Genomic DNA, 20026 nt, shown 5'->3' with positions numbered 1-20026 from the left:
AGAATAAAAACACATTTTATTACAAAAATTAATGAGAAAAAGGCAAACACATTGTAAATGCAATGGCTGGAATAGGGCAAATAGTCAGTAACGTGGGAATTTTATATTGGGTTAACCAGTTATTCTCTGCTTACCGCAAGAAATTCTCTCGGGGGTTTATTCCGTTTTTTCTAGTGATGAATAAAAAAAGGTTTTATTATCAAAGGAAATGAGCAAATAGGCAAAGTAGAATGAATTCAGCAATACAATAGGGCGAGCAGATCCCTTGGGAATTCAGGGACACGTCTGAAACTGCAATCAGTGCCGCCCTGCAACATGGATTTATTAGACGTGTCCCTGAATTTTCAAGTGATCTGGTCTCCCTACAATAATATATATATATATATATGTATAGGATCCCTTATACGAAAACCCGTTATCCAGAAAGAAACAGTACCTGTACTTGATCCCAACTAAGAAATAATTACCCCTTATTGGGGCAGAACAGCCCTATTGGGTTTATTTAATGGTTAAATGATTCCCTTTTCTCTTTAATAATAAAACAGTACCTGTACTTGATCCCAACTAAGATATAATTACCCCTTATTGGGGGCAGAACAGCCCTATTGGGTTTATTTAATGGTTAAATGATTCCCTTTTCTCTGTAATAATAAAACAGTACCTGTACTTGATCCCAACTAAGAAATAATTACCCCTTATTGGGGCAGAACAGCCCTATTGGGTTTAAATGATGTTTAAATAACTTTTTAGTAGACTTAAGGTGTGGAGATCCCAATTACGGAAAGACTCCTTATCCGGAAAGCCTCAGGTCCCGAGCATTCTGGATAACGGGTCCTATACCTGTATATAGCAAGGCTATGAATAGCACTATATGAGTGATATTAGAGTAAAAAGAATAAAGTACTTACCCTCGGCACACAAGGCAAAAACGAAAGTAAACGCCGAAACATTTTCTCTCACTTTCTCTCTATGGAGACAAACAGAAATATCCCTTTAGTTACAGTAATTAGTGAGTGAAAAATGAGTGAAACTGTCAAAAAAATTGCTGTGTGGGTCAGAAACACGACGCGCAACATTTCTTTTCATGTCCGTCAATTTTTTTTGACAAATTGTTTCCGAATTTTTGTGCCATTTCGAAAAAACAATACACCAAAGCCCCCACAGCGCCAGTATTAAACTGATTCGTTATTATTATCTCTTATTCCTGCTAACGTTGGCACCAACACCCCTAGAGCTCCACCTACCTCAGTCGCCTGATCAAGAATGAGCCAGTTTGGCCGCTGCTTGGGCACTTTGACTGTGACATTGTGACATCACAACGACATCACTCACAACAAACTCTAATTACATTGACTCCAACCTTTCTGAGGTTCAAACCATTGTGACATCACACGTGCAACTGGGGCCTGGGAATGTGGGTTACACACATATAGTTACATAGGGTTGGAATAACAATGTCACGTGACCAGCCCCAGCTGGGAATGGGTGTCATGTTACAGATGGCAGTTGAAATGGCAGATCTGTATTCCTGCACAGGCAGCGATGGGTTAATGTCTGTATAATAAATCCCATTGACTTAACATTGAGGCCGACTGTGAGGGATTGTAGCGCAGAGAGGGAATTGGTTAGAAACGTGAAATTTACCACATTTGAAGAGGTTTGCAACCTGTGTCAGAAGATACCCCGCACAAGGGTATAAGTTTTACCCCTGGGGCAAGAGTGGTCCCCAAATTAGCCCCATTGACTTATAATGGGGATTGTGGCAAATAACTAGTTTGTCGTAGACCCATGAATGAGGTGTCAAACCGTGCGGCTTATTCAGGGAATGGGGTGCTATGACATTTCTTAAGAGTGGGCAGTTAATAGCCCCAGCAGGGGGCAATTCTCCACCCATAGACTTAACATTGAGACCAACTTTGACTGAGTACCGCAAAGTTTGTCGTAGACCCATGAATGAGGTGTCAAACCGCACGGCTTATTCGGGAATGGGGTGCTATGACTTTTCTAGAGGGTGGGAGGTTAATTGCCCCAGCAGGGGGCAATTAACCACGTTTGTTGTAGACCCATGAATGAGGTGTCAAACCGTGCGGCTTATTCGGGAATGGGGTGCTATGACATTTCTGAGAGGTTGGCAGTTAATTGCCCCAGCAGGGGGCAATTAACCACTGTTTGTTGTAGACCCATGAATGAGGCGTCAAACCGGGCGGCTTATTCAGGAATGGGGTGGTATGACTTTTCTGAGGGGTGGGCTGTTAATTGCCCCAGCAGGGGGCAATTAACCACCGTTTGTCGTAGACCCATGAATGAGGTGTCAAACCGTGTTGCTTATTCGGGAATGGGGTGCTATGACTTTTCTGAGGGGTGGGCAGTTAATTGCCCCAGCAGGGGGCAATTAACCACCGTTTGTCGTAGACCCATGAATGAGGTGTCAAACCGGGCGGCTTATTCAGGAATGGGGTGCTTTGACTTTTCTGAGGGGTGGGGGGTTAATTGCCCCAGCAGGGGGCAATTAACCACCGCTTGTCGTAGACCCATGAATGAGGTGTCAAACCGGGCGGCTTATTCAGGAATGGGGTGGTATGACTTTTCTGAGGGGTGGGCAGTTAATTGCCCCAGCAGGGGGCAATTAACCACCGTTTGTCGTAGACCCATGAATGAGGTGTCAAACCGTGCGGCTTATTCGGGAATGGGGTGCTATGACTTTTCTGAGAGGTGGGGGGTTAATTGCCCCAGCAGGGGGCAATTAACCACCGTTTGTTGTAGACCCATGAATGAGGTGTCAAACCGTGCGGCTTATTCGGGTTGGGGTGCTATGACTTTTCTGAGGGGTGGGGGGTTAATTGCCCCAGCAGGGGGCAATTAACCACCGTTTGTCATAGACCCATGAATGAGGTGTCAAACCGTGCGGCTTATTCGGGAATGGGGTGCTATGACTTTTCTGAGGGGTTGGGGGTTAATTGCCCCAGCAGGGGGCAATTAACCACCGTTTGTCATAGACCCATGAATGAGGTTTCAAACCGTGCGGCTTATTCGGGAATGGGGTGCTATGACTTTTCTGAGGGGTGGGGGGTTAATTGCCCCAGCAGGGGGCAATTAACCACCGTTAGTCATAGACCCATGAATGAGGTGTCAAACCGTGCGGCTTATTGGGGAATGGGGTGCTATGACTTTTCTGAGGGGTGGGCGGTTAATTGCCCCAGCAGGGGGCAATTAACCACCGTTTGTCGTAGACCCATGAATGAGGTGTCAAACTGTGCGGCTTATTCTTGAATGGGGTGGTATGACTTTTCTGAGGGGTGGGCGGTTAATTTCCCCAGCAGGGGGCAATTAACCACCGTTTGTCGTAGACCCATGAATGAGGTGTCAATCTGTGCGGCTTATTCGGCTTTGCTTTGTACCCCCACTTACTTTATTGTGCAGGATATACCACTGGGGGCATATGGGGCTATTATATGAGAGAGTACAGACTGGGCAGGTAAATAAGCCTGGGATTCCCAGCATGCTTTGCTTTGTACCTCTGGATACATTATTGTGCAGGATATACCACTGGGGGCATATGGGGCTATTATATGAGAGGGTACAGACTGGGCAGGTAACTAAGCCTGGGATTCCCAGCATGCTTTGCTTTGTACCCCCGGGTACATTATTGTGCAGGATATACCACTGGGGGCAGCTCCAATGATACAGAAACTGTGCCGCTGACCTGATTGGTCACAGACTGGGCAGTACAGTGTTTGGGGAATAAGGCATAGATTCCACTTTTCCCTTTCTAATGCTAATTTAAACACAAGTGTGTAATACAATAGTAACTGATGGGCCAGATTGGGCAGTTCCATTCATCAGGCCCCTGGGACCCAGATACATGGGAGGGGGGTTGTATATAGGGGCAGGGTTGTCTTGTTGCACTGAGCCCTATGCACTCCTCAGCTAGGGGTATTCTCTGTGCAGGGAAGGCACTGAGGCCATTGTATTAAAGGGTTAATGGGCTTCCTGAGCAGAACTGCAGGGAGAACCCCACTGACCAATTGCGTTGGCCAGTGAGAAGTTTGGAGAGTCGCAGCCGCTTGTCTGTATTGGTGCCGCCTGTCACTCAGGTCTCTTAAGCGGCCTGTGCCAAGTCTTTCCTGCCCCCATTGTCCCCGGTGTTAGTGTGGCTGTGTGCGAGGGCTGAAATCTCTGTGTGAGCACTAACACCTTCCTGCTTGGCTTCTAATGGACCTTCCCTCTTGTCTCTAACTAGAATGGGTTTTTCCATCAGCACGGCGCCCCCACCAGCGACACCAAAGTAAAGTACAACAGCCGCAGCGCCCAGATGTACCGGGAGAAGGTCAGACAGCTGGCGAATGCTGCCATGTCTAAGCCTGGCACTGATGTGAGTGAGCGAGGGAGGCCATTGGGTAACAGTGCCCACAAATGGCAAAGATGGATATCATTGTGTGTTTGTATTGGTGCTCTTGGTACCGTATCCATGGCCCGGTGCAGCCCTCAGTCACCGAGATTTGTCAGTGCATCACCTCACCCTATTGGATGCTGATCACAGCATTAGTTTGGGCCTGCCTGGTATATAAATGGGCACGGTCACCATCAGGGGCACTGCAGTCAGGGGCTCCGTGACAGAGGGAGGGCAAGAGCTGGAAAGGCGCAGTTAGTGGGTCAGGAAAGGGTTGGACTTGTGGGGAAAGTGTGGGTTTTGACATAGGATTTGGTCAGGGTAGATTAGGGTGTAAGCAAGGGGCCTTTTTTTCATTGGGGCCCCATTTTACTTGTTGGCAGGGCCCTCCAACCAGGGGCCCAGATGAATGAGCCAGTGTACTTGTGCCACATGAGAAGTGTTTATAAGAGGAACCTCTGTCTCTTGCCAGCTCTGGATCGATGGGATGAACTGCGCTCTCGTTCAGCCGGCAGAGAAGAAAGAATCTGACTTTTTTGCAGAGATGACCCAGGTAAGCGCTGCTCCCGTCACTGTCATGGTTACATTTCACGGGCGCCATTAACTGGACCCATTGTAATCGCTCACCTCTTCAGCCTTCCAGCTCCTGGGAGGCAACCCCAGCATCAGAACCCGCATCTACCCTGTAACCCCTGTAACAAGAACTATACGCTCCCCGGAACCTGCTGATTCTGTAACTTCTTTATTATGAGTTGACATAGAAAGGTTCCAGTCATGTTAATATTCACATCTAGTGCCTCCTCTTTCCTTCAACTCAGGAGAGAAGGTGTAGCGTTATTTTTACCTTTCCCTTAATGGTTTTTAGCAATTCAGTGTCTATTAGATTAACTCAGTATTAGAAAATAGTGTAACATTGTCGGCTTATAACCGATAAGTAGTAACTACCTCACCGGGTCTGTCCTTGTGCTGCTTGCTATTGGTTCCCAGTCTGAATGCACTTGTTTGATAGGACTATGAAAGTTCTGCAGTCCTGTTTGGGGGGGTTAGTACTGTATGCATTCCACGGGGACCATATCTTTTTGTAGTTGGTGAGTCTGTTATCTTTTCTCGCCGACATTTTTCCCATTGTTGCTCTCCTACCGATCGCTTGTATGATTTGTTGTAAGCTGCTTTGTCCGCCTGTTTCCCAGTGCCTTGCTATTTCCGTAGTTGTGGCGTTAAACACATGAAGTAGAAGTTTTCTGTTATGTTTGTTTTGGGAAGTATAGTAGTAATGCTGTTTCAGGAGTTTTTGTGATGTTTATCTCTGTATTGATCCAATGAAAGACTTGTTCCCACAGTTCCTTTATTTGCCGGCATTCCCACCACATGTGGAATAATGTGCCTTTCTGATTGCATCTTCTCCAGCACGTTACAGGGTATGTGCCTGTTATTCGCTCTCATTTCTCTGGTGCCATATGCCATCTGAGTAGGAGCTTTTTATATGCTTCAATGTGGTTGGTGCATCTCGTTGCTCCTGTAGTTGTGCTGATTATTTCTTGCCATTGTTCCTGTTTGATTGTTATTTTTAGGTCCTGTTCCCATTTTGTCATGTGTGGGTGTTTATGATCTTGTGGGATTGCTAATAAGAATTGGTAACATTCTGAGAGGGATCCTTTTCTCCTCCCCTCTAAAGCACATAATTGTTTCATTCTGGTTTTGTGTCTTAATGTTTTATATGAGGGCATATTCGTGCTTAATAGGTGCGTGATTCCCATGTATTTATAATACTCCTTATTTGGGATTTTTCCTGGAGTTCTTTGAATGTCCTGTAGGTGTTAATTAGATATAAGTCTGCTATTCTGTTGATACCTTTGTCCGTCCAAGTCGGGGAGATTGTGGGTCAGGGGCCCAAAGCTGCTATTGGTGTTATTGGGGAGGGGAATTCTCCCAGTTCCCCTTGTTTTGGTTGTGCCAATTTGAAAGTCCAATTCTGATGGTTGGTGATATCTGTGGTGTTTCCGGTCTCTGGGTTTTTGGGATCCGTAGTAGTTGGGGTATTGTCATATTGGGCAGGAAACTATATTTTCAATGTCAAGCCATTTTTTGTTGTGTCGAGGGCTGTGCATTTGGGCTGCTGTGCCCGGTATTGTAGCCCTGTAGTAGTGCAACAGGCTGGGAACCCCTAATCCGCCATTTGTTACTGAGTACTGAAGAATTTGAGTTGCAATTCTTGGCTTTTTATTGGCCCATATAAAATTGTTAATATGTGACTGCAGAGTCTGAAGGTATGGTAGGGGGAGTTGTATCTGAATTGTTCTGAAAAAGTATAGAATTCTTGGTAGGGCGTTCATTTTAATGGCCACTATTCTGCCTAGCCATGAGATACACTGTGCTTTCCATTTCTGGTAGTCATTCTGAATGGCTTTTTGTAGTGCTTTGTAGTAAGCTTGAAACAGTAGTTCAGGGTCTTTTGAGAGTTTTACTCCTAAATATTTTATAGAGTGCTTCCGCCATTCAAGTTTTCTTTCATAAGTTGTATTTCTGATGTTGGGATGTTTATCGGGAGAGCTTGTGTCTTACTTGCGTTTATCTTATACCCTGATATTTGATATAATTGTTCTAGTTCCTTCAGTAAGTTAGGGATTGATATGTGAGGGTTGCTGAGTGAGAGTATTATGTCTTCTGCAAAGCGGCCTGTGGTCTGGGGGCAGCCTGTGTTTGTGTTCCTGTGATGTTGATGTTCGCTCTTATTTTGCATGCTATTGGTTCTACCATTAGGGCAAATATTAAAGGGGACAGGGGGCAGCCTTGTCGCGTGCCATTCGTGAAGCAGAAAGTCTCCGACAGGATCCCTGCTGCGTTTACCCTAGCTGATGGTAATGAGTAAAGAGTCATTACTGCCTTTATGAAATGAGTTCCTAGGTTACATTTTTTGAGTTTGTTCCATATATTCCCAGTGGATCCTGTCGAAGGCCTTTTCTGCATCTAGAGATAGCAATAACGCTGGTGTTTTACATTGTTTTATTATTTGCAGTAGTGTGTGGAGCTTTCTAGTGTTATCTGGGGCCTGACGTTCCATCACAAATCCGACCTGGTCTGTGTTTGTCAAGGAGGGTAACATTTTATTAAGTCTATGTGCGAGTATTTTAGAATAAAGCTTTAGGTCAGTGTTTAATAAGGCTATTGGCCTAAAATGCTGACACATATCTGCTGGTTTCCCTGGTTAAGGTATAGTTGATATGTGCGCCTGTAGGAATTCTGGAACAATTTCACCTGTGTCCGTGATGTCTGTAAATAACTGTAAAAGCCGTGGGGCTAATTCTTTGGCAAATGTTTTGTAATAGATATTTGTATATCCATCTGGACCTGGGGCTTTCCCAATTTTGAGTTGTTTTATTGCTTGTTGTGCCTCCTCTATTGTGATTGGTGAGTTAAGGGTTTCTTTTTGGTTTTGTGTGGGTTGTGGAAGATTCATTGATGTAAGGTACTGTGAAATAGTTTCTGCTGTAGGTTTTGGTTCGGTGTTATTTGACGTTAGATTATATAAGGGGGTGTAGTAGTGCTGCGAAAAGATCTGCTATTGTTTTGTTCTGCAATATAGGGGATCCTGGTTAGGGCCTGTTTGTTTCTCAGCTGTGGGGCTAGTAGTTTGTCTGCCTTGTTGCTTTTAGTATAATAAGTTTGTTTTAGAAGCTTTAATCGGTTTTCTGTTTTATTCAGTAGAGCTTGGTTTAGTTCTCTCTTAGTGTTTTGAATATCCTGGGCTAGTTGTTAGTGGGGTTATCGTGGAATTGCATTTCTAGGTGTTTTATTTCTTGTTCTAAAGTGATTGGTTGTTTTTCAGTTTCCCTACGTTTCCTTTAGCCATAGCTATAAATTCCCCTCTCAGGGTCGCTTTATGTGCGAGCCATAGGTATTGTGCTCCTACCTCTTCTGATTTATTGTTTTTAAACTATTTGTTTATGTTTTGTTTTATTAGGTTTTGGTCCTCTCTTCGTGTGAGGAGGGAGTCGTTCAGTCTCCAGGGTTCTATGTTACTAGTAGATCTTCCTCGTCCTATTTCTACACCTATTGGGGCGAGGTCCGACCAGTTTTGAATTCCTATCCATGCTTTGGTTATTGATGTCGTGGGTTGTCTGTAAATATCATGTCTATTCTAGAGTGCATGGAGTGCCTAGGGGAGTAATAGGTAAATTCCTTAAGCTCTGGGTTTTTTGCTCTCCATGTATCCACTAGTGCTAAATTATGGAAAAGATCCCTAAACTTCTGTGCTGCTTTTACCTGTTGTTTGGTTATCGTTTTTTTCACTGTTCTGGCTATGTCTTGGATTGGATCCATTATGCAATTAAATCTCCCGCTATAATACATTTCCCTCTTTTATATTCCAAGAGATTTGTGAGTGTTTTGGTGAGGTATTGTAGCTGGTTGTCGTTAGGGACATATATATTGATCAGTGTGTATACCTGGTCACCTATATTGCATATCAACATCAAGTATCTGCCCATAGAGTCCGCATACATCAGGTGCATATGAAATGATACTTGGGAGCTTATTCGCTTATTACGCCTTTTGATTTGGTTTTGGAGTAAGCGTGGTAATTGTGGGGATAGTTCCTGTTATAAAAGTTTGGGTGATTAGACTTTTTAAAATGGGTTTCTTGGTAAAATATCAGGTCAGCTTTGGCTCTAAAAGCCTCATTTAGGGAGAGATTTTGCGGGGTATTTAATCCCCTGGCGTTTATAGAGTATACATTAACCATCTCTGCATTTTGATGTATGCTTTACCCTTTGGGTTATTAACATTTTTGTCACAAATATTTTTCTCCATTAGGACTTTGACCCGGTGAGTAAACAAATAACATTTAACTGGTAACTGTAAAGAGTGTAATTTTCCCAGCTTCTGTTGCTGGATTTCAGGTAGGTAGTGTATTATCATTAGTCTATAGGTTAGTTGCCTTCCTGTGGCACAGTATTTATTTGTTGATACTGTGCCCTTTTATTTTCCAAGGCTTTTGCCGTTGGAGTGGGGAGGGGGGAATGCGCGATGGACTTCAATTTGCTCCGCATTCTCTGAGCTGCTTTCAGTTGCTTAATGTCTATTTTAGTGGTAGATTGTGAGGTTCACCTTGTGCATAGTTATGGAGTGTGCCATTCCCTGGGAAGCTTACGAGGTGATGGTGTTTGCGGAGGGGTGCGTTTGGATGGAGATGTTGGGAGTGGGAGGTTCCAGTGTTGCTTTGGCCTCTGGGGAGTTGAAGACAGTCGGTGAGCCATTTCTAAGCGCTATAAGCTTAACCGGGAATCCCCATCTGTACGGGATCTTGTTCTGCCGGAGCTGTGTGGTGACTTTGGCGTATGCTTTCCTTTTCATTAAGGTGGTTTGCGAGAGGTCTGTGTAGATTTGCCGGTCTGCGTATTTAGCCGGCCAATTTTCTTTCTTGCGTGCTGCTTGTAAGAGTCTCTCTTTTACTAAGTGGATCTTCGTCAGCACATCTCTGGGGGCTGCTTCTGGAGCGGATCTCGGCTTTGGAACCCGGTGGATTCTATCTATTGTCAAGTCTATTGGAGGTGCATTTGGTAGAATTGCCTGTAATAGTTCCGTTAGCTCTCCAGTTGGCGTGGGGGAACTGATTCTGGGATGCCCCGCAGTTTCAGGTTATTTCTGCGGGAGCGACCCTCTAGGTCCGCTACCTTGTTTGTGAGACGCTCAACCTCCTTCTCTAGTTTGTTCTGTTGGTCCGCTAGCTCGTTATGGGCCTCTGCGTATTCTCCCATTTTGGTTTCAATATGTGCCGTGCGCTCTCTGAGCTGTTTTAGGTCGGCTTGTAGGGTTTTTTTGAGGTCTAGCAGTATGCGTTTTATATCTTCCGCTGGTGCCTATTTCTCCCTCTGCAGTTTCATGCTGCTGATCTAAAATGGCGTCTCGCGACGCGTGAGTGTAGGGTTGCGGCGTAAAAAATGCAGTTATCTGCTTTGATGCTTTTTTGTTGGGATTTTTAGGACCCGTGTCCATTCAGCAGTGCTTTCTTGTCCCAGGTATGGTGTATGGGTAGGCTTTTTAGTGCTAATTTATCGCTTTTTTAGCTCAGATTGTCGGAGCTCGCCGGAGTTACATCCGTCAGGTTTGCTGGGTAGCTCTTCCCTCCCCAAGTGAGTGTGTATCTGATATGCCGCCCCCACCTCAGTCTCCATGGCGCTCTGTGTAATACAGATATTATTGTGTTCCTACAGATGCAGAGAGTGGGCCCAGTGTGGACAATCTAAGCACATCCCCAAAAGCTGCCGTGGGTGAGTCCATTTCCATTCTGTAGATTTGCTCACATGTAGGTTGGAAAGGGTAAAGCTAATTGCACCAGGAGAAGCGTATGTAGGACCTTAGCGAGCGTCCTGAAGTCAGGTATCTGTTAACCCAGGGCTAGTCTAACTGCAACTTTCAGCAGGATCCAGAACAATCCCAGCTGCAGATTGAGGTTTGGCCACTAGAGGGCAGCACAGGAGCTGGGAATAAAGGTGGCCATACGTGGGCAGATTTCCGCTGCTGATTCTGGTCTTTTAGACTGATTCAACAGCTTATCTGCTGTATATGGGGCCCCCCAATGGGCCTACCCGACTTGTATCTGGCCTAAAATTGTCCAGGTCATGATCCGGCAGGTTTGAATTTCCCATCGGATCAGGGACTGCATCAGCTCGTTAATGCAATCCTCAGTCTGACGGCCCAAATACCTGCCATTTTAATTCAACCATTGGGATAATATACTGTAGGTGGGAATATCGGGAGACCTCGCCAAACAAGGACCTCGGTCCCATGGTGCCTATGCCCGCTGTTGTAATTCGGTCATTCAGCCCGGTATCTCTCTCCTTAGGTGGGCATCTCAGGAAGATCCTCTCGTTTGGCAACCTCAACAGATCGCTCAGGAGGAAGCCGGAAGTGGCGAAACGCGTCAGCGGTGAGAGAGGACACAGAGGAGGAGCACTATACAGGGCAGGACTGCTGAACCCAGAAACGACACTGCAGGTCGGGAACAGGGAAAGAAAAAGGAGCAGCCACCTGATCCATACCAGTGACTCCTGACATGCGCATCCTATACTCTGTTTGTGAGTGTATTGGGAAGTTTTATTTATATTAAAGTATTTAAGTTTTTACACATATGGCGTATGCATTTATCCCACAGTAAGTGCACAGAAGGGGAAGGGAAGCGGAAAGGTCGTGGAATTAACCTAAAGTTGCTAAAGTTGGAAATTTACCTATGTGAAGTGGTTCCTAACACTGCCTGAAACTAAGAGGTGGGAAAGCAGAGAGTCGTGAGCTACAAGCGAACCAATTGGATGCCATATAAACCCAAGGGGGTCTGTAAGTAGATTGGCAATCGGAAAGGGATATCACAACTGGGCACAAAAGGGTGATATAAGTAAAAGTCATCACTGGTGTTAAAAAGCACATGAGAGTGCACATTGTGAAGTAATAACAGTATTACACTATATTTTTTTTTTTTTTTTTTCCTTCTTTTCCTCATAAGACCTCATCGCTAAGTCTAAAGCAGAAGAGGGCACTTTGGAGTTATTTATTGAATTTTATTTAACCTGGGACACGAGGTATCTGAAGTGAGGAGCATACACTGAGAATTGCACTTATTTATATTTGTAAAACCTCAACAAACGGCAGATCTTACCGTGAATGGCCACCTAAAGTCCAGGTATGTTCTTCTACAGATCTAATCTACTTCTTAGTGGGATCTTCTCCAGCTTTTACCTACTGCCAGATATATTGTTCTCTTTATTGGTTTGATTCAAAATTCTGGGAATCTGGCCTGAAATTGGCCAGATATCGATTGGGAAGGTTAAAAAAATTTAGTTGGATCGGGGACCACATCGGCTCGTTGATGCGGTCCCCAAACCGACTTTGCCTATTCCCGTCGTTATAATTCGATCGTTTGGCCCCAGGGCTAAACAACCGAATTAGCCTGGATTCCCCCTACGGGTGGGGGATATCGGGAGAAGATCCGCTGGCTTGGTAACACCTTGGCACCTTAAGTCTACAATGTCCCCCAAACCCAAAGAAACAAAGTTATAAAAAGGAAAAGGTACATTGTCGCAGCTGTAAGGGGGTAACCCCTGGGCTGTTGTGGGGGGGTTATAGGAGATTTCATTTAAGGCAGCCTGTGGGGTTTGAGCAGAGCCGGGCTCATTCCCTGGGGTTGGAAGTTCTGAGCTATTCAAGTATTAAAGGTTATGACATGTTATGTGCTGTTCCAAATAAAGCGGCTGCGGCCTTTCCCCACCAATGCCCTTGTGCCCTGTGTATTTATTATTTGCTGTATGCCTATTGCCTGCTACTAGCCCCATGTCTCAGCCACACGGCTCCATTGCTCCAACAGTGACTGGAAAGGTTCCCTCTCCATATGCACATATAGATCCCCAACATCTTGTAAAGGAGAAATAAACCCCCAAAACAAATCTGGGTAGAAATGCTGTATTTCATGCACTGAACATAATGCAGCAGGCTAAAGTACCAGAACCTCTATACCAGTAATGATCCGGTCACTCACCCGTGGGCACAGGGGGGTCAGTGCCAGCAGCCCAGAGTATGTGCCGGGAATCAGCAGAAAGAAGATGGGGGGCTACTGGGGGCATCTTCAGGGGCACAGATCTGCTAAAGGGCCGTGGGGGCCTTGGGCTGGTACAGAACCCCAAAATGTAATTGCAGCATTTCTACCCTACTTTGAGCTTTATTTCTCTGTTAAAGGTCAATAAAATGTATAATTCCACATATTAAATTGCGCATCTCTCACCCAAAGACGTATATTAATGGCAACATAATTGTTTCCAAAACTCTGCTTTGCATGTAATGAGGCCGGCAGCATGAGATCCATCCTCGGCAGTTAATCTGGGAGGGAACAGGCACAAAGTTTACAAGATAAAGCCCTAAGGCTACTGTCCCGCCTGGGCATTGCCAGGGACTTTGTTTGAATCGGGTTTCAGATACTTGCAGAATAAAATAAGCCCGGCCTCGTATCTGCTGATGCTCAATGTAAAGAGCTGGGATTGTGTGTGGGCTCCTCTCTATGGCAGGGATCCCCAACCTTTTATTACTCACATGTAACAAGTGTTGGGGAGCCACACAAGCATAAAAAATAGTCTTTTGGGGATGACAAATAAGGGCTGTGATTGGCTATTTGGTAGCCCCATGTAGACTCTGCAGGAAGCTATAATTGGAATAAAACTGTGACTTTGCGCTTACAAAACTTGCCCCAAGCCAGACATTTAATACTGGGCACCTACATTGGGGCCACTGGGAGCAACCTCCAAGGGGTCGGTGAGCAACATGTTGCCCCTGAGCCATTGGTTGGGGATCCCTGCTCTATGGTAAGGGGGAGAGAGTGGTGCTTGCACCCAAAGTGAAAAAGCTGACACGACTTTTCCAGTTTCTTTCTCTTGATGGGTTGAGGCCCAAGGCGTGTAATGGATCTGCCCCTAGTTCCACAGTGCTAGGAACCTGCATAACACAGACCAAAGGGAAACATCTTAACATGGACCAACAGTCCCTCTACTCCACTGATCCCCAGCCAGTGACTCGGGGGTAACATGTTGCTCCCCAACCCCTTGGATGTTGCTCTCAGTGCCCCCAAACCAGGGAGTTATTTTTGAATTCCTGACTTGGGGGCAAGTTTTGGTTTAATAAAAACAAGACCAAATAAAGCCCCTGTAAGCTGATAGGGTGCATAGAGGCCCCTAATAGCCAATCACAGCCCTTATTTGGCTCCTCCATGGACTTTTATGGTGCTTGTGTTGCTCCCCAAGTCTTTTTATATTTGACTGTGGCTCACGAGTAAGAAAGGTTGGGGACCCCTGCTCTACTCCATTCTTCTGGTACTGCCTGCCTAACCAGGTCTTTGCTTCTGCCTGAGGAGAACTCTTGTACTTCATACAGGGATCCTTTTTAACAACAAATCTCCTTCTTTAGGGTCTCCCTCTGTTATTATGGGGAACCTCAAACAGCTCGGGAGCCTTCCACATTATAAAACACGGGCATACAAGTCCTTATCATGATGCACATAGCAGCTATAGCGCCTCTCTCCTCTATGGATCTGGAATCATCTCATACTGTAGGTGCAAAATATTGGTGCTGAGCAGAACCCAACAGAACCTGGAACTGACCCCCCTTACCCAGTAAATACTCCTGTACATCTTTATGTCTTGTTTTATTTACTTTAGCTTTCTGTTGGGTCAGTTGTTCCTAAGGGATCTTTCTGATGAAATGAGGAGATGCCGGGGTTGAATGAGGAGATGCCGGGGTTACTTTCTTTAACTATTTGCAAAACTTTCCTACAACACAGGGATCACACACACGGCCATACAAAGCTGTCAACTTGGCCCCTCCAGACTGGACTGGCAGCTGATTGGTTTGTGTATGGGGCCTCCCATAGGCCTACTTTATCTCTTTCTAAACGTTGGCCTGATGTTAGCTGAGTAAGTTAGAAAACGCAAGACACATGTCTATGTGATCCTCCTCTGATGGGCCTTTCTAGGCCGCCATTATGATCCAAATGTTGTCCCAAATGATCAGATTGTGCTGATTGGGCCAAACGTGGTGGCTAACGCAGGTAAAGATCTGTTTATTTGGCAGCTTTACAGTATTAAAGAGGAGCACTCACCGGGCCGAATCCACTGCATCTGGAGCCCGTGCTATTGCGTCACCAAACCCCCCCGATCCAGGCGCAATTCATCCAAACAAAAATATGGGCGGAGCACTGGGAATCCAAATTGATTAAAAAGTCACTTTTCTGATATGATATAGGTCAAGTCCAAAAAAGCCATAATCCACAAAAGTTGCAAATGAAGTTCACGTATAATATGCAGCCATTTTATGTACTGGTTTTATGTTTATGTACATTATGTTATATACCTTATATCTACCTTATTTATGGCTCATAAGTAAATCAGGTAGATATAAGGAATATTATGAATATGTTCACTCAGTTACTAGGTTAAACAAAACTAGAACATAGAATCTATACATAAAATGGCTGCATATTATACAGGAACTTCATTTGCAATGAATCAGTTTGGGATCCCAATGCTCCGCCCATATTTTTGTTGGGACATTTGGCAGCTTTGCCAATGTATGGCCGCCGTAACTTTATTCCGCTTCCCCTACTTGTGGCCCTAACCCCAATGATAAGTGTAACACTCAGGGGCCCAGGGACAGACAAAGTTGTGGCTATTGCTGGAACCCACATACCTGCCCCCCCCCCCAGTGCATTTCCCCAGATCCCCACATGCAGCCAATGTAGTAAATGGCCCCCTGCTCACACTCTCACAGGCTTTAGTTACACTGTTGTACTTTCAGCAAATAGGATTTAGTTGGCTCGGGCTGCACAGTATTAGCGCTTATCTGGTTTCCGGCTCTGACTCTGATAAGGAGCAGCGATGCACAAAAGTGAGCGCATTATGATCCTGCGTTTCCTTGGTTACCGGGGGAAACATGTGGCGCCCCAAACTGAGCTCTCAGGGTACCTTTATTCTAACTTTTAGCATGTTATAGAATGACCTATTCCTAGCAACTTTTCAATTGGTCTTTATTATATATTTGTTATAGTTTTTGAATTATTTCCTTTCTTCCAACTCTTTGCAGCTTTCAAATGGGGGTCACTGACCCAAGCCAAGCCAAAATTGGGCCGGACACTCGCACTCAGACAAATGGCCGCGCGGATACGTCCAGCCTGTGTGACTTGCGCTATTGCGTATATAAATGTATTAAATATCTTACTGAGCCCCCCAAAGCTTTCCCAATCCCAGGGAACATGAGTGATGGGGAGGCCGATGCTGCCACTGGGGGGCGCCCAGCTGGGAAAGGCTCTTACTCAATTCATATCTGTACTTGTCAGAGGGAGAAATTAAAGGCAAAATTAAACTGTCTGTTCCCTTTTATGGGCAAAATACAAAGAGAGAAGAAATGGGGGGAAATACAGTCGCATTTAACTGGAAATGTAACGCCGAGTCAGAGTTTCCTTAGGTGGGTAGTTGGTTGGTGAGTAGGTGGGTGGGTGGGTGGATGGGTTGGTTGGTAGTTGGGTAGGTTGGTTGGTGAGCAGGTGAGTATGTAGGTTGGTTGGTAGGTGGGTATGTAGGTTGGTGGGTAGTTAGGTAGGTTGGTAAGTTGTGGGTAGGTTTATGGGCAGGTAGGTAGTTAGATAGGTAGGTAGGTAGGTTTGTAGGTGAGTTGGTAGGTAGATGGGTGGGTAGGTAGTTAGGTAGGTAAGTTGTGGGTAGGTTTATGGGTAGGTAGATTGGTTGGTAGATGGGTGGGTAGGTAGGTAAGTTGTGGGTAGGTTTATGGGTAGGTAGGTTGGTGGGTAGTTAGGTAGAGTGGGGGGATGAGTCCAATAAAGATAATGGTTCCCTCGCATCCCATTGGCTGTGGGCAGTCACGCAGTCGAAGCCCATGATGACCCTAATTAGACTGCTAATTACTCTCTCTCTATGGAAGTGATTAATGTGCAACAGGAGAGATCTGGCGGCTGCCAACGCCGGTAACGAGGGGGGATAATGGGGTATTGGCATCTCATGTGAGTCCAGCGCCGCTAATTATTCCCCCCCCCCCCGTTTCCTAAATCAGAAGCCGACCCAGAACAGAGCGACAGTTGCATCACCGGCAGCGACAGTTGCTGTTTTGTGGATCTGGGATGTCAAAGCTGCAACCCCCCCGGCTGCTGATACAGGGGAAGGAAATGCTAAAATATTTGGTTGGTGCCGAGGGTACTTTCTTCTACAGCACTACTGGGCCGCCATGTAACTGCCCTGGGTGGGGCAAATGCACAGTATGGTACTTGTGGGGCAGGGGATGATTGGCAAGAAGAAAACCCATGGTGGCGCAGCTCTCTGGTAATAACATACCCCGGGCCGGTGTGACTTTTATGGTAAGTGAGCCCAGAGCCCACTGAGCACGTGCAGTGCCACTGACACACAAAAGACGGCCTAACAAGATCCAAGAGGGGGGGCTGCCGGGGGCAACTGTGAAGGCCGGGATCATTACTGCTATAGGGCTGCTGCCCCTCTGGGCTGGTACAGTAAGTACAGGATATAAAATACAGCATTTCTAGCATTTTAGGTTTAGTTCTCCTTTAACTGTATGCGCATCTGCCTTACAGTAAGTACCAGGCTCCGTTATGCACCCCCAGCAGCCTCTAATTTGCCCGTCTGAATGATGGGTAGGGGTGCTGCCTACATGCCCCCCCCCCCAGCCCCCCAAACAAGAATTCCCATACAGAACTGACCCCCTATGATCCTAATTCCCAAACAGAAATAATAACAGCGTCCTGTGTTTAAAGGGGAAATTCAACATAAAGTGAAGGGTTCCCCTACTAAAGTTACCCCACCCCAAATGGGTGCTGAACTGTACCTACTAAACTCAATAAACCAATCGCCTGTGCGGATTCGGCTGTGGCTATTTTTATGTTTAAGGTGCAGAAAGCAGTGCTGGGGGGGCTAAATAGTGTTATATACACACACTACATAACAGGGGGTGAGGGAAGGGGATAGAAAGCTATTTTCCCCCATCCCTGTCTATAAAATGTATTTGTATAGGAATCAATAATCAGCTGCAATACTCTCATTGGCCACTGGGTGGCAGAGCTGTATAACAAATAAAGTGAATCACCCTCACTGTTGAGGCTATGAGCAAAGCTAAAGGCAATGTAAACCCAAAATAAAGGATTTTTCAGGAATGAAAGTAAATATCATTTATTGGAAGAATACCGCTGTGTTGCAGGAAACAAAGCACAAAGTCAGAAGCTTATTGGCCTATGTATGGTGCCTGGCCAAACGCCAATGTGCCCCTCCCCCACCAGGGCTCCATTGGCCCCCCATTATCATCCAGTCGGTCGCCTGGATGCCAAATAGAGATCATCCCAGTTTGCGGCTTATGCCCAGCTTTAGGCCGGCCCAGTTTAAAGGGCAATGGAGTCCTGTTGGTACCGGCAAGTCAGTGGGCCTTAGTGTATAATGGGCCGGGGGTGGGTTCCTTGGTGCCCCAGTCCCATGGCCAATAACATAACTGATATTGCCAAGGGGCGGTTTACCTTTAAGTTAACTGTTACTATGTTATAGAATGGCCTATTCCTAGCAACTTTGCAATTGGTCTTCATTATTTATTTGTTATAGCAGGAGCACCCCGTATTCCTGGCATCAGCAGGAGCACCCCCTATTCCTGTCATTAGTAGGGTGCACCCCCTATTGCTGTCATCAGTAGAAGCACCCCGTATTCCTGTCATTAGTAGGGTGCACTCCCTATTCCTGTCATTAGTAGGGTGCACCCCCTATTTCTGTCATCAGTAGGGTGCACCCCCTATTCCTGTCATTAGTAGGGTGCACCCCCTATTCCTGTCATCAGTAGGGTGCACTCCCTATTCCTGTCATTAGTAGGGTGCACCCCCTATTCCTGTCATTAGTAGGGTGCACCCCCTATTCCTGTCATCAGTAGGGTGCACCCCCTATTTCTGTCATTAGTAGGGTGCACCCCCTATTCCTGTCATCAGTAGGGTGCACTCCCTATTCCTGTCATTAGTAGGGTGCACCCCCTATTCCTGTCATCAGTAGGGTGCACCCCCTATTTCTGTCATTAGTAGGGTGCACTCCCTATTCCTGTCATCAGTAGGGTGCACTCCCTATTCCTGTCATTAGTAGGGTGCACCCCCTATTCCTGTCATTAGTAGGGTGCACCCCCTATTCCTGTCATCAGTAGGGTGCACCCCCTATTTCTGTCATTAGTAGGGTGCACCCCCTATTCCTGTCATTAGTAGGGTGCACCCCCTATTTCTGTCATTAGTAGGGTACACCCCCTATTCCTGTCATTAGTAGCAGCACCCCCTATTCCTGTCATTAGTAGGGTGCACTCCCTATTCCTGTCATCAGTAGGGTGCGCCCCCTATTTCTGTCATTAGTAGCGTGCACTCCCTATTCCTGGCATCAGTAGGTGCACCCCCTATTCCTGTCATTAGTAGCAGCACCCCCTATTCCTGTCATTAGTAGGGTGCACCCCCTATTCCTGTCATCAGTAGGGTGCGCCCCCTATTTCTGTCATTAGTAGGGTGCACCCCCTATTCCTGTCATTAGTAGCAGCACCCCCTATTCCTGTCATTAGTAGGGTGCACCCCCTATTCCTGTCATCAGTAGGGTGCGCCCCCTATTTCTGTCATTAGTAGGGTGCGCCCCCTATTTCTGTCATTAGTAGCGTGCACTCCCTATTCCTGGCATCAGTAGGTGCACCCCCTATTCCTGTCATTAGTAGCAGCACCCCCTATTCCTGTCATTAGTAGGGTGCACCCCCTATTCCTGTCATCAGTAGGGTGCACCCCCTATTTCTGGCATCAGTAGGGTGCACCCCCTATTTCTGGCATCAGTAGGTGCACCCCCTATTCCCCGTGGTACTGAGCTATGTTGCACAATGCGGCACTAATTAGCCCCATATTTGGCTTTCGTTGTGTAATTAGCCGGGAAATACCATTCCCACCCCGACTAAGGCACCCAAACATACACAGCACCATATATAGAGCAGCACCCGGGCTCCCTAGTGACATCACCCGTGGGTGTGACTGCACCCAAACGGGTGTCACGGCTACTTACCTGCACAGGTAGCCCTGTGACTCTAGCTGTAGTA

The sequence above is a fragment of the Xenopus tropicalis genome, chromosome 4 (assembly GCF_000004195.4).
Source record: "Xenopus tropicalis strain Nigerian chromosome 4, UCB_Xtro_10.0, whole genome shotgun sequence".
Lineage (NCBI taxonomy): Eukaryota > Metazoa > Chordata > Amphibia > Anura > Pipidae > Xenopus > Xenopus tropicalis.
Note: the sequence above shows the minus strand (reverse complement) of the source record.